Source organism: Hyposmocoma kahamanoa, unplaced genomic scaffold (assembly GCF_003589595.1).
Source record: "Hyposmocoma kahamanoa isolate Upper Pololo Valley unplaced genomic scaffold, ASM358959v1 263, whole genome shotgun sequence".
In the NCBI taxonomy this organism is placed as follows: domain Eukaryota; kingdom Metazoa; phylum Arthropoda; class Insecta; order Lepidoptera; family Cosmopterigidae; genus Hyposmocoma; species Hyposmocoma kahamanoa.
The window spans coordinates 1,036,186-1,050,722 of record NW_020653766.1 but is presented as its reverse complement, the minus strand read 5'-3'; the positions used below and the strand labels follow the sequence as shown (position 1 = coordinate 1,050,722).

Sequence of the window (14,537 nt, the reverse complement as noted above, 5' to 3'; positions counted from 1 at the left end):
TGTCATTGTTCTTTCGCGCGTGATAGCTCGCGTTCGTTTTTATTACAACGGAAAGAGCGTTCGTGTAACGGCTAATAGCGCAGGATAGACCGCACGAAACTGGCGCGTTTTGGATTGCGCGATTGATGAACGCAATCTTTTTGAATTCAAATTTGACGTGAGTGCTTGTATTGAAACCTGAGCAAGCGAAGGTTGCAGCGAGCGGTTCAAAAATAGATCCTCACTATAGCGAGGAAAATGGGAGAACTATAACAAATCATTTTACTTCTTCGACGAATTAAAATAACGCATCGAGTATTTAACCAGAAATAGAGACGAAATGTCATTTAATTTGTTTGAAAACTATTCTGCCATATCATTACTGTGACAACTGCGCTCCGAACGGCCAGACCGAAATCGAAACAATTGACGGTTGTCGTCAACTGTTTCACTTCAAATCGACCAATTATCTTGAGCTTTGCTATAATGAACGAAAATTACAAAATTACATATTTAATATTTAATTACCGATGAAATGTGATTCCGTTTGTTTTGTAATTAGATGTTTTGCTGTTTTTCCCACACCACCAAATAGAACAGCATAGCATTGTTAGAGATATTATCTTTATTACAATAAATACAGAATATTTTTTGGAATATACGGAGACGTACACACTGGTCAGTAGTTGGCCTGTCTATATTTCAGTGCAAACGAGAGTTGATATTTATAAGAGCTGTATCGCTAATGTGTTACCAGGAATATATGGCTCTATTTCTAGTTATATACTCGATGAAATAACATTATAAACAGAATTAGTTATTGTTGTCAATTTAATGTCAACACTAATAAGAATAAAATGTACCAACGGATTTATATTACTTAAATAATGAACGACAAATCGCGTAGTTGAACGTTTTTTTTTTCTCATCGAAAGAAAAAGTTAGGTGCACCATAGACCATCGTCAAGTTCGAATTTCAAAAACCTTTTCCACGCTAGCGTGGAAATGCATTTGCACGCAGATTTCTAATGAGAAAGCAAGTCTTTCCGAGCTAGTGCAGTGAACAAGCTTTTGTAATTGAATCTCAAAAAGGAAATTAATATTAGCTACGATGCTTCAGATACACACACACACATACAGACACGGTTTTGGATCGTGAGACAAAAATTGCAGCCATTTTCTTCGTTTTGTTAACATTAACAGCAATTATTTGCCTAAATATAATCCCCCCATATTTCTGATGTAGGGGAGAATATCGGCTTAAATAAAAAGGACACCGGAAATGAGGGCGCGCGGCGAAGAATGCCGACGCAGCGTAGAGTGTTTTAACGAGATTGCAATAAGTATCAGGGCTTCGGCCGAGTTTGTGATCCCTTAAGGAATGACAAACTACGTGGGTACGTGTTCAGAGTTCGCGCGTGGCCAAACGCGCGTAATTTCGTCACTTGTGAGTAGCGTAATTTACACACGGAAATAGAAAATTCTGCAATTAAAATATATATATTTTTTTATAATACAAAGTGAAGAATTTGTGATTTTGGAAGACGACTCAAGAACAGTCAGTTTATTATAAACCGACTTCAAAAAAGGAACAGGTTCTCAATTGGACTGTATGTTTTATTTTTTGTATGTATGTTACGCGACAACTCATACATATATTTATAATTTGTGAACCGATCTTGAAGATTTTTTCTTTTTTTAGAAACAGGATACATCTGAAGTGGACCCATTTAAATTTGAAGGAAATATTCCACCTCTAAGGGTGGCAAACTAGGGGATGAATTACTTTTGGGGTTGGGTTTTTTAGTACTCTGTAGTGAGATTATTATTCCTAGTATTAGTCACTGTTTTTCATAAAAAAATTAGTATTCTTCTTAACATAAATTAAATTACTAAAACGTGTTATGTTCTGAAACGAGGCGCATAGGCGATATAGTCAAAGTTGCAGACCGTAGATGAGTGAGACCTGTCCAAGGCCGATGTTATGATGATATTATGAAAAAAAAAAAGAAGAAGTCTCTGTCAGGTGAATCTCACCAATGAATCAGTAGTAGAGTCCAGTCAACGTAACAATGATAATTATCATTTAACATGAAATCATTTTTGTCACTGCTGTTAATTTTTATTTTATCTAACTAAATACAATAAAGACAACGGATTGTAAATTATACTTAGAACAATTATAAATAACGTAATAAATTTCATTTTTGTTTGAGTTTTGAATTGTAATTGTGCACAGCATGGAATATAATGGGTTGGCCATAAATTTCGTACGATTTTTGCCTCTAGCTAAGTTTGAACAAAAAAGATTTTCTTTTAAAATTTTATATTGTCTACGGTCATTTTAAAAATAATATTTTAAATAAAAAGTTTCATGAAAAACACCCGGAACTGGTGAATCGTAAAGGTTTTTTTATGATACTAAGTGACAGATGCAGTTGCAGTGCCACTCAGAGCTTTAAAACGCGAAGATGTTAGGGGTACTGCCACTGTGCCCGTCACCCTGAGACGTACGTTGACAAGTCCCATGTGCCTGTAATTTCACCAGCACCCTTATCCTTCCAAACCGGAACACAGTAATAAACGTTACTGCTTGGCGGCAGAAATAGTTAAGGTGGCAGTATTTCCCTGGACGAACGCTTTCACTAGAAACTCTACTGCTACCAAAAGTTTTTTCTAAGAGTTCGTTTGTTTGTATTTATAATTACAACAAATTAGTGGAGTAATTTCAAATTATAATTGAATATCATGGTGGTCAAATATCGTAACATTCAGTAAACTAAAAAAAAATACAAATAACCATAATCTAGAATAATCTTAGTACTGAGTACTAAAAAAACCAACCTCAAAAGTACGTGGAATTACGTCTATTTGCTAAGTTAGTTCGCCACTATACAGGACTTGACACTGAAGATAATAAAAATTGATTCTCGCTACTCAAAGTATATTGAGAGAAAAACGCCTTGAATTGGGGAAATAGCAAAACCAACCATTAAAGTAATTGCTCCTAAATTAATGTTAGGCGTTATTTATGAAAATGAATCTTCATGCGTGAACAGCCACCCTTCGAGGTGGATGATTTTCTTCAAAATGAAATGGGACCACTATGGAAGTACCCCCTTTCCCACAAAAAAGAATCATGAAAATCGGTTCACAAATACCGGAGTTATCGCGTAACATACATACAAAAAAAAGAACATACAGACGAATTGAGAACCTCCTCCTTTTTTGAGGTCGGTAAAAATAGTTTTTTCTTAAAGTCACTGACTCATCAAACCGCCCTTGTAAAATATATGCCGTTGACTGTATTTTGTTTCAACGAAAATGCACTACTGGTGTAATAATGTCACATCTGCAAATGGCAACTTTTGAATGCTGAGGTAAAACACATTATTTTTTTTATTACATATTTATTACATCAAGACAACTGCCTCCGTGATCGAACGGTTACCATGCCGAACTGTTACGCAGAGGTCCCAGGTTCGATTCCCGGGCCGGAAGAAATATTTGTATGAGCCTACATTTACTTCTCTCGTGAGTTTGGGTGTAGTTTGTGGTTGTCTATATGTGTGTCCATGGCACCCGCGACACAAGGTTCGGGCACAAGTGCCCGATGATCCGATTAATGTTAGTAGGTACAGCCTTAAAACTAAGTTGGTACTTAAAAAAGACTTTGTAGTCTGTATTAAATGCAGTCAACCCTTCCACCAATTGCATTAAGGAGGCTATTGGGGTTGGTACGTATTCTGTTCAGTAGCAACGTCGACTTTTTACGGATGACAGCCATGAAACTGTCCACTCGCGCATTCGTAAACTTGTTGTATTGTACGCGCTAAGTGTAGCTAGTTCATAGCGCACCAGCGTACAGTCGTGTGCACTGCATACTGTGCAGTCCACTCTAAAGAGCGTACGTTAAATAGGTGAATTTATAAAAAACCACATTATACATAACTTTCGTATGACAAAAGCATTTTTGACGTATTATCACATATGACTTTATTGTACCAAGGATACGAATTAGGTAGAACGAAGCTTGAACAAGGTATGTAAGTTATTTTTTTGGCACGATAGCTAACTTTCTCTCAAGTTAACGCCAAGATCTCCCACGTGCTTTCAAGTTGAAGATGTATCAATAACGTGTAGGTTATATATGAAGCAAGACATATTGAAACAACCAATAATAAAATGATGCCATTGGAAAAGTTATTTTTGTGATAATACGACAAAAATATTTTATTTTTCCTGTTGTATTCAATCTGTATTTGTGTCATATGAATAAAGTGTTTATCTATTTCTAGTAATTTTGTTTTCTGTGCCTACTTAAAAGGTCGGGGGTTACGAGGTTGGGAAATGTAGCCGACGACATATTATTTATATTAAGTAGCAGTAGAGCCCCTTCTGAGAGAGTTCGTCCAGGGAACTACTGCCACCTTAGCTATTTCTGTCACCAAGCAGTAGTATGACTATAACTTACCATTGCCCAGCACCCTTCCCCTTCAAAACCGGACCACAGTAATGCTGACATTATTGTTTGGCGGTAAAATTAGGTAAGGTGGCAGTAGTACGTCTCTGGACGAACTCTCTCACAAGGAACTCTACTGGCTACTAAAAACTTTTCTCTTTTTAGTTTCTCTTCAACGCTAGTGAGTATTGCTGCTACTGTATATTGAAAAACATACTCAACATAGAAACTAAAGGCGTATGTACAATTGTGAAGAAATCGGTTTGTTTACTGGGTCACAATCACCGCTCATAAGAAACACGGATATTTCGATTCTTTACGTTGTTTGAATCGTGGTCACGAAGTTTTTATTATTTTCCTATTGCTCTAACAACTTAAAGTGCACAGAAACGGCCATTCGACCGCTTGTTGTCGACTGTAGTTCGTAATATTATTATTATTGTGTTTTCTTATTTCTTATTATTTGATTAACAAGGTTTTATGTCCATCGAAGTTATAACTTGAAAACGTAAATAAATTTTTAAGTTTGTTGAATCTCACGCTTTGTTTACGCTTTTTTATTACATCAAGTGATGGTACGAACAAGTCGTGTACCTGATGGTAAGCTGCACGTCTGTCCACAACAGTAACAGTGCCACTTACAGTGCAGCTTTAAATTGCAAAGATCTGAGAACTACTACGCCCGTCACCCTGAGACGTAAATTGACAAGTCCCATGTGCCTGTAATTTCACCAGCACCCTACGAAAGTGGAACACGGTATGCTCACACTACTGCTTGGCGGCAGTAACTACTTTCCTAGACGAACTCTCTCACAACGACGACGAAGACGAACTCTACTACTAACTACAAGACAGATGTGAAAAAAAGCACATGGCACCAGTCATAACGCAATTTGGCAAGTGCCAAATATGACGATATATTATGTACAATACAACGGCAGTAACCCATTCGGGCAACGCTGACTTCTTAATTGAGATGTTGGCGGTTCGAATCCCGGTGACAACAAGTACCGTTGGCAATAACACGTGAATTTGGTTTAGTAGCAATGTTTTTATTTTAGTAGCAATCTCTGATACCTGTAAGTCGAAAAAGACGAGACGAGATCCGGTCTCTTATAAAATACCACCGGGGTGTTTGACATGGTTAATTAACTCTATTAACAGTTTTATGCCTTCATATAACTACATCATGAATAATGCATTTTCGGTATATAATAAATAACAAATAATAGCCAATATCGAATGTACAGCCAGCAATGCCGTCATATTTCCAACGGGGCTGCGATTGTTGTCTTTGCCCCAGCGTTGTTATATAGCTTATTTTCCGGAGAAGCTTGTACAGTTTGCTCGCCCGATTGCCACACCAGTGTAACTTTGTCTTCAAGCAAGACTGCACAAACGAGTTGTTCCGTTAGTGGTACTAAAATAAATGAAAATTTTAATCAGGCGGTCAGATGGTTTTTTGTTAAGAGCTCTTAAATACTAATTGTGAAATACTAAAATACTAATTTGATATTATTTTTGTTGTTTATTCTTTTAAATATATGTATAATGGCGCGTTATTAAACTAGTTAATTACGATTATAAAAATATAGTAGTTATTATTATTTTAAAGCGGCCAACACCGAATAGAGTTCGTTTGTTCGTTTTCCGGCAGGGAAGAAGAAGCTTGACAGGCCGCCAATTGCGATGTGAACTTACAAACCTAGTGGCTCTAAATTTAACTAATTCGACATTATTATTTACCACCGGCGATACGAATTGATAAAGACAAATGAATAGACCAAATTATCAAATAATTCCTGGCACAATTAATGATGAGGGAGTTTCCCTCAACGTCTCCCATTACGGTTTTATACTTCGCCATTTATATATGTAGGGATGGGGTGGTATGTTCTGCTCCGTAATAAAATTTGTAAAATTTGGCTCGTAACTTCATTCTTTTATTTTCTTTAGGATTTTTACAAAAAAGCATAAGGCAGACGAAAAATCAAAAATCTCTCCCAACTGTGTTGGCGAACCAACACAGTTCTTTCTTTTCATTCTCTCACTCACTCCTCTTCTTCACTCTTGTCATTCACTCTTATTCTAACGCAACATTCCTAATTATATTTCACCACAGTCACAGTACATCATTGTTATTTTAATTCGTATTTATGTTAGTTATGTATTCTAATTTATTTTGCATGCATATGTGAAATAAACCCGATTTTAATTTATTTATTGTTTTAACCACAGGAAGGGGCTTAGGACGTCATAAGTGTTATAAAAACTTTCTTCCAAAGTTACCTGCAAAGTTACATCGAAACGTTAGAGAGATGATTACCACTAAACATTAATGTAGGTGACTTAGGAATTAAAGCTAAGTATATGCCACGACAAGGATTCGAAGCTTTGATGTCACAATAGGGTAGCAAGCGTTCTACCAATGGGCTACAATGCGATAGATAAATCACTACGTGTTTTATCTGTTTAGTTTGCTTCTGTCTTTATTTCCTATAATTTTATAGCTTATGCGTGACCACGCATCATTTTATCATATTTAGTGGCAATAGAGCTTGTTATGAAGCACGGCCACCATACCTATTTCTGTCGTCAAGCAGTAAGATAAGCCTTAACTGCCTTCCGATTTTTGAAGGGTAAGGTTGCTGGTGAAAGTACAGGCAGGTTGTCTATTTTATGTTTCAGGATTACCTAGGCCAGGTAATCCTGCAATGAGATGCAATGAGACAATAATGGCTGAAAAATGAAAAATGAAGAAGCACATAGTAAATAATTATTCGTTAAATAAAAATACGCGATTAAATAAAAATGTTTATTTCGTAAAATTATAACAGCGCCATCTATGTGCTCCTTGGCGAAACTAACAGCTGACGAGACTCTGCTTGTTTTATTAATTCTTCTTCACGAAAATGCGGAATAATTGTTGAAAACGATGTAATTTTAATAGATTTTATTATTACATACTTATCTTTTTTAAAGAGTCAAAATTCTCTGAATGTAAATAACATTAAGTACCTATATATTTTAATACGATAGAAAGAGATAGCATTATGTAGTTCAAATAGCGTTATCTCTTTCCTATTTATAGTAAGGTATAGACAATATTGGGAAATCATTCGTTCTTTCAATCACTTTTGCAATGATACATTACTTGGTTGACAGGTTCGTCATGGTACGAATATGAGTTTTATTACAATAAGCTTACTTCAAGCTTACATTGAAATAAGACTGTTTTTGGTTATGGTAGGCCCCCAGTATCCTTGCCGCTCCCTTAGATTATTTGTCTTGTTTGGATTTTGTTTGAATTTGTTGTCGGAGATTGTTAACAAGATATATATTGAATATTGGTTGTGTTTAATTATTTTATTTACTCGTAGAAAAAGTGTTATATCGACTGTGAACTGGCAACCGGTACTATCAAGAAAAAATTTGTGCGCGTCATTTATCCGCTCACGGGATGCGCTCATCCTACCGCAAAATGGCGGCTATTTGATTTCGCAAATTAGAAAAGGATTCAGTTTAAATACAAGTTTTTATAAATAAAAATTATTATTCTGCATTGCTAAATAAATACCCTCCGTACTACAACAAAAACATCTGAAATAAAATGCAGTAATACACCGCAAATCCTGCATTTAAAAAGCGCTAATGAAATTTTTGGTGTACTTGGATAAATATGATAATATTCCGTTTGGGTGGTTCTAACGTTTATCATGAAATTACTCCTTAAAGTATAGTTTATAAACATTTATATTCAGGGTAAACTTAAAAAACGCAACTTACAGTATGTTTTCAATAAATAAACACCGACATCACCAGCCCAAACAATAACACACACGATTGTCGTGACGTATTTTTGAAGTTGTTTATTTTTTTTAATGACAGACCCAGGCATTAAAAACTTTGTGGTTTGCTAGAGTAGTTACCGAAATAGCAATTAGTATTAGTTCTTTTACCTGTTATAACTTCGATATCCGATAAATCGGTATAAAATCATCACCGGCACCTCTAGGTGTGGTATGCTTCCAGAGACGCATGAATCGCGTGAGCGGATAAATAGTATCTGATTTATTAAATAAAAATACGTAGTTTTTAAATATTTTTAATACACATGTTATTAAAAACAATGGATTTTCATGCAACGCTGCGGAGTTAGAAATAGTATGAAATGGTATTAAAAAGCGAAATATTTAGAAAATTGAGATACTATCGGTTACCAGTTCACAATCCATATGCAACCATTACACAATTAAATCTTAAAATGTACTTAGGCCATTCGGCAAAGCATCGTGGCCTAAACACGGTACTCGGCTTTAAAAACGCTCGTTATGCAATGATTACATAAAATAATATTATAACACATATAAAAACTTTTCAAGATCCTTTAAATCAGACCCTTAGTCTGATAAGGCCACGTATGTTAAATAATTTAAGCAGTAAAGTTCCTTGTGACAGAGTTCACCCAGGGTAGTACTGCCACCTTACCTATTTCTGCCGCCAAGCAGTAATGTCAGCATTACTGCATTCCAGTTTTAAAAAGTAAAGGTGCTGGTGAAATTTCAGGCGCATAGGACTTGTCAGCTTGTGCCTCAGGGTGACGAGCACAGTGAGAGTGCCTCAGACAGGCGTGTCGCTTACCACCGCCTGATGCGACTTGTCTGTCCCCGCACAATGCTGTGGAATACATTCTGATGCATGTCATCTCACATTACAATGGTCTTTAAATTTGTTTAAAAGTTTAATTAAAACACTTTTGATGCAAGTTTTAAACTTCGGAAATGGTAATCTTAATATATGCTCCGGAATCTTATTGTAAAAACGTATACAGTTCCCGATAAAAGAGTCGAATACCTTAGTTAAACGAAATCATGGTACCATGACTTCGGACTTAGTTCTAAGGTAATATACAGGTAAGGTAAAAGAGACAATAAAAGTTTAAATACTAGAAAGTAAAACTAGGTTTTTTAAATTATATGAATAAAATTGGGTCCCCGCAGCGAGGTGCCCAAGATCTTGGCAGCGTTCTCCTTTTGTATTACTATGCGTTGGGCAAGGTAGTCGGCTCTTGGATTTCCCAGACAGTCTATTTAATTTTTCGATAAAATTTTGTACAGATAAAGGACACTGGGACCCCACGGGCCAAGGGTTTCTACTCCAAAGGCTGTAAATAGGTGATCGGACCCGAGATCCTGGTACTTATTACTTTTTATTCTTTCCGCCAGCTCAGCTGCGGAGTCAGCCCTCTTGCTGGTGTGCTGGAGATGGGATGGGGCAAGTGTGTCGGCACATGTGGCGTCCCACACCAGTGCCCGGCCCATAAGGTTGTAAGGTTGATATAGACATCTTCTTTCCTAATGAAATTATGTTTGTTTTTGCGGGCATACAAAATACTTCAGGAAATGTGCTGTGATACTAGACTGGTAGTAAAACAAACAAATATGGAAGATTTAAACGAGTAATCCGTGGCACCCTAACGGCTTAGCCAACCGTCTCTCAAGCAGAGGTCGTGCCTTCGAATCCGTGCTGCACCTCCGAGTATTTTGTCTGTTTTTATAAGTTCGGTTCACAACGGCATTGGGCCATCGTGACGTACTATGGCGTAAAACCCTGTTTTAGAGACGCAACCATGCCCAGCAGTGAGACGTACGAGTTGATGTTGAATTTTATTGAACATCATGACTTTTTTACTACCATGATATTATTATTAATAACAAAGATCGAACGCTTAAAAAAATGATCAAAATTAGATCCGGCTGGATTGGAACCAGCACCCTCAGGCAATCCGTGCCAGATGCTCTGTCGTTTAAGCCACGGAACGAACCACGAAAGAAAAATTAACTATGGAAGTGTCTTAAGCCTCGCTGTCGTCAAACCGCACAAAAACAAATGATAAACACTATGAAACCTTGATAATGATTGGTCATAGTTTCTAATTTAAAAAGATATAAGAAATTCTGGATTGTTTATGTAATTTAAACTTTACCCAATCGCTACATCGTTGAAAGTTCAATACCTTTATTGCAAGTTATGACGTGGGTCAATTACATTGACTTACAATTATATGGACGTCGGGTCCGCGCTAAAAAGTGTCCGAACTTATAGGGCGTTAAAATCGTATACAGAGCGTCATTCACGCTCTAGTCTTCGTTTGTTCGACTGACAGCAAAGCAAGCAAAATTAGACAGTACTGCGATGACATTACAATTTAAATTCAACGTTTTAGCTTTTTCATATTCCTTTACATGTCACTACGCTTAAATAGGTTGACTTGGGACATATTTTTCGTGGTTTTTGTATTAGACCCGTCGTCCATATAATTGTAAGTCAATGGTTAGTTACGATAATTTAAGCGAAGTTTTTATTACGGGAACCTCGTCCCATCCCATTGCTTTGAACAGGCTTCATATTTTGCAAGCTACATTGTTGTAACATTCTTCTGATTACTACAAAAGTGTGTTATAGGAAACTATCAATCTTGGCCTACAATCTACTGTTGTGTATAGACCTAATTTTTGCGCGCAATTTATCTCGGGTCCTCGAGTTCGTGAGCTTCGGCTTCCCGTTATAACAGCACAGTAATATCATTTGACTACTGTTGGGTAATTTTCAGAAAAAAATCAAACAGTGGTGTTTTCTTCCGGAATAATTGTCGAAAATTGAAAAGATTTGATTTTGAATGCCCATATTATGTTCTATGTTTAGATATCTTTTGAAGTTCTGTTTAGAGTGAATTATAAAATAAACTTGTATTGCTAAAAAGCCACTAGACAAAAACGATATTTAAAATTATTTCACATAAGCGAAAAAAACCTTTTTAATAGCTCCATCGTTTTCGTTCAGTAACTTCAACTTTTAACATTAAGGTCAAAATTGGAAAATTAAAGGAATAATATCCGGAAAAATATTTCTTTTGAACCAATACTACATTTGACTGGCTACAATCGACCTCACGCAATCCGTCTTTGGAACGCGCTCGCGCTCCATGTAAGACAATCTCGGGCCAAATTATATTTCAAATGCGTGCGCAAGCAAGCATCTGTTTTACAATTGACAAAATCAAAACTCGGTATAAACTTGCTGTGGATACATGTATAACTACTAGCTGGTGCCCACGACCTCCCCTGTCTCACCCCCTGTAAAATTTATTTATATGACATTAAGTAGCCTGTCCATCTCTCTATCTAAATTCATTAAAATTGCGCGGTTTAGGCTTTAAAATGTAACAGATAAGTTACTTTTATAACATGCATTTATAATATTAATTCGGATTATTTATTTTATATCTTAAACTTCTAAATTAAGTATTGGTTTATAGTATTTTGTTTTTCTTATTGTAAGTGTAGCACCAACCAACCTGTTTAGCCTATTGAGTGACTGGTAGAGAATGCCTCATGGCATTAAGTCCGCCTTTTTTAGTGTACAATACAGTTTAAATATATAAAGAAATCGGTCACTAAGAAACACCGGCATTCTATAACCTCTAAGGTTATGTATTAATACGCAATTCGATGCGATCCGTATAGATTCAATCGACCGATAGACAAGCACGTGATCGACAACTCTATCAGGACAGGCCAAGATGGTCACCACAGTCTGGCAGACGCAAGTGTCTGCGGAAGAGGTCAAACGGGGCGCGGGGTACCACCATCGCAGGCAAATGATACCCGCGACGCCGCATCGATCCGGTACATGCTCCCGCAGCCCCCCGCCCCACTTCCCCGACACCCCCTTCACGCCCCCAGCCCCTCCACACCCCCTCCGTCGCCACACACTACGCCACGCACACACACGCACCGCCGCCTCATCTAATGTGTTCTGCCAAATGATCCGTCGCGAATATTAAGCTGTCTATGTACAGAAAACGGATAGTCATTTTGAAATAAGAGAAATTATTTGCCTAACAACCTATTTCAGTTTTTGAAGGCACTTCTTTAGCTAACCCTACATATGTAACGTATATATCTGTCTAAACATTTCTAAGTAGATAACTAAAAATTACTCTAACAGCTACGTATTAAACCATTTAAAATCAAAAATTATCACAAAATCAATAATCAGATCACAGTAAAATAAATAACTCACATTAAAAAAATATTACAACAGATTTTGCGAAATAACATCATATTGTAATAGTAATAAAGCGTTTATTTGAAACGTGTTAACAAGCGCGCGGGTGTCGGTTAATTGGCAACCACGTGGCAACAATTATTTACCTGCAGGTGTACCACGTGCTCCACCGGCGCGCTGCGTTCATAACCTTACCTATGGCATCATGTGGTTAAAATGTTTAAGTAGAGATTAACTTATGGTTCAAAATTGAATCAAATGTCATTTCTTTTATGATGTTAACCATTATGCTTTGCCTAAACATGATTTTTGGATTCATTGTTCTGTACTATTTAAGTTATAGTTAGCCTATTTCTACTTTATAAGGAAAAAGGAGAGTGGCAAAGATTGAAGAAAAGATAGGCAAGGAAAGACCTAGAAGAAGTTATCTAGATCAAATAAGGGAAAGTTAATGCCGTATCGCATCAGGAAATCCGAGTTAGGCCGCTGAATTGAGATGGCCGGTTATTACTCCACAAAAAAAAATCGCTGAAATAATGATTTAAATTGCCAACAGTTACTTCTTGACATCATAAGTAATTAATAATATAAAGTAATTATGTGAACTCGTTATGGTTACAGATAAGTCAGTGTGTACTATAAGTGAAGAGATAAAGTTTCTATTACAAAAAAAAAAAACTACGTCCATTTTCAACTCTAACAACAAGACAAAACGAGCATTGCAGAAGCTAACTAAAAATGAAGGAATAAGATGTTGAATTTACAGACGTTCCGGTTTAATGCCTCCAGCTACGAGACTTTGCGACTCTATTGCACGGTAATAAAGTCTATAACAACTTGTTCTTACTCAAAGTTGGGTTGTCGCTCTATGTGGTTTGAGACTGGATTTTTAGAACTGAAATGGTTTAGTTTAAAAAATTGTCGTGAATAATATCGCTTGGTATTTTCGGCAAAATCGCTAGAGCTCATAAATATCGCTTGAGTCAATGCAAATGACAGTTTTAGATGATAATAAAGTTTCTGAACGACAAATATGTGTTATGGATTATATATATTATACTTATAGGTTACAATGACTAAGTTACAGCACTAAAGTGTCTAAAAAAGCGATGCATTGTTGTAAAAAAATGCAAAAATGTAGCATGGGAAGAATCCGACGACGATTCCCCAAATGTAGGGCATGTGACGGGTACACGCGGTCGCTACAGCACAACTTACATTAGCCACGCACGGGGCACTCCAAAAGTCTTCAAGTTACGACGAACAAACACAGTCAACAGTGAACCTTGCTAATACTAAGATATGAACGCGTGATACAGGCCCGCGAGTTCCACATTTGGTTTTCTCTATGAGAACATGGCACGTGCGGTCTCTACGGCTGCCCGGCAAGACTAAAGCTTTCCCCCCTTACGCGCCCCCCTCCCTGGTGCACGCTTCAAACGCTCCCTGATAATTGGGAGAAAATTCAACATAGATGCAATTGGATCTAGGATTTTTTTGGCGATGTCCGTTACTTTATTGGACCTCATCGGACTGTTGAGCTCGCTCCGGATGCAATCTCGCAACATTTATAGATATTTTCGGCAATTTACAGTTTCCAGCTGTTTATATGGCTTTACTTGCATCGTAATTTACGGGAGTTGACTATGAATACAGATGTTGCATTGTTACAGCTATTCAAGTGTAAAATATAGACGGCTGAGATATAACAATGCTTCTCGATAGGTTTTTTATTTGTGTAAATTATTGCTATTTTTGTACATTTCTGTTAAGAAACATTTTTTTTTCATCGAATAATGTCAATCTCGTTTTGTGAAAAATACGAACCGAAATTTCTACAACAACAAGATGTTAGATATGTAGATAGACCGAAGCAAGAAAATCTACTTAGCGTAAGAAAATAATTCCTTTTTCTTGTTTTCTCTTCTATATTAAGGATATTTAGTAAATTAATTTCTTTATTTGACACTATTTTAATACTAGAACGATAACAATAAATTATATAGGTATACAAAAAAAGCGGTAG

General features: G+C 36.6%; 1 protein-coding gene across 3 annotated transcripts in view; it reads right to left on the bottom strand.

The window, feature by feature from the left end:
• LOC113228968 overlaps positions 1–13,895 on the bottom strand; it is a 123,388-nt gene extending 109,493 nt beyond the window's left edge. For all 3 annotated transcript variants that reach the window (XM_026462426.1, XM_026462423.1, XM_026462425.1), the window contains exon 1: positions 13,730–13,895. The gene's annotated coding sequence lies outside the window, so the exon portion shown is untranslated. The remainder of the gene's footprint in view (positions 1–13,729) is intronic.
• Between the last annotated feature and the right edge of the window lie 642 nt (positions 13,896–14,537).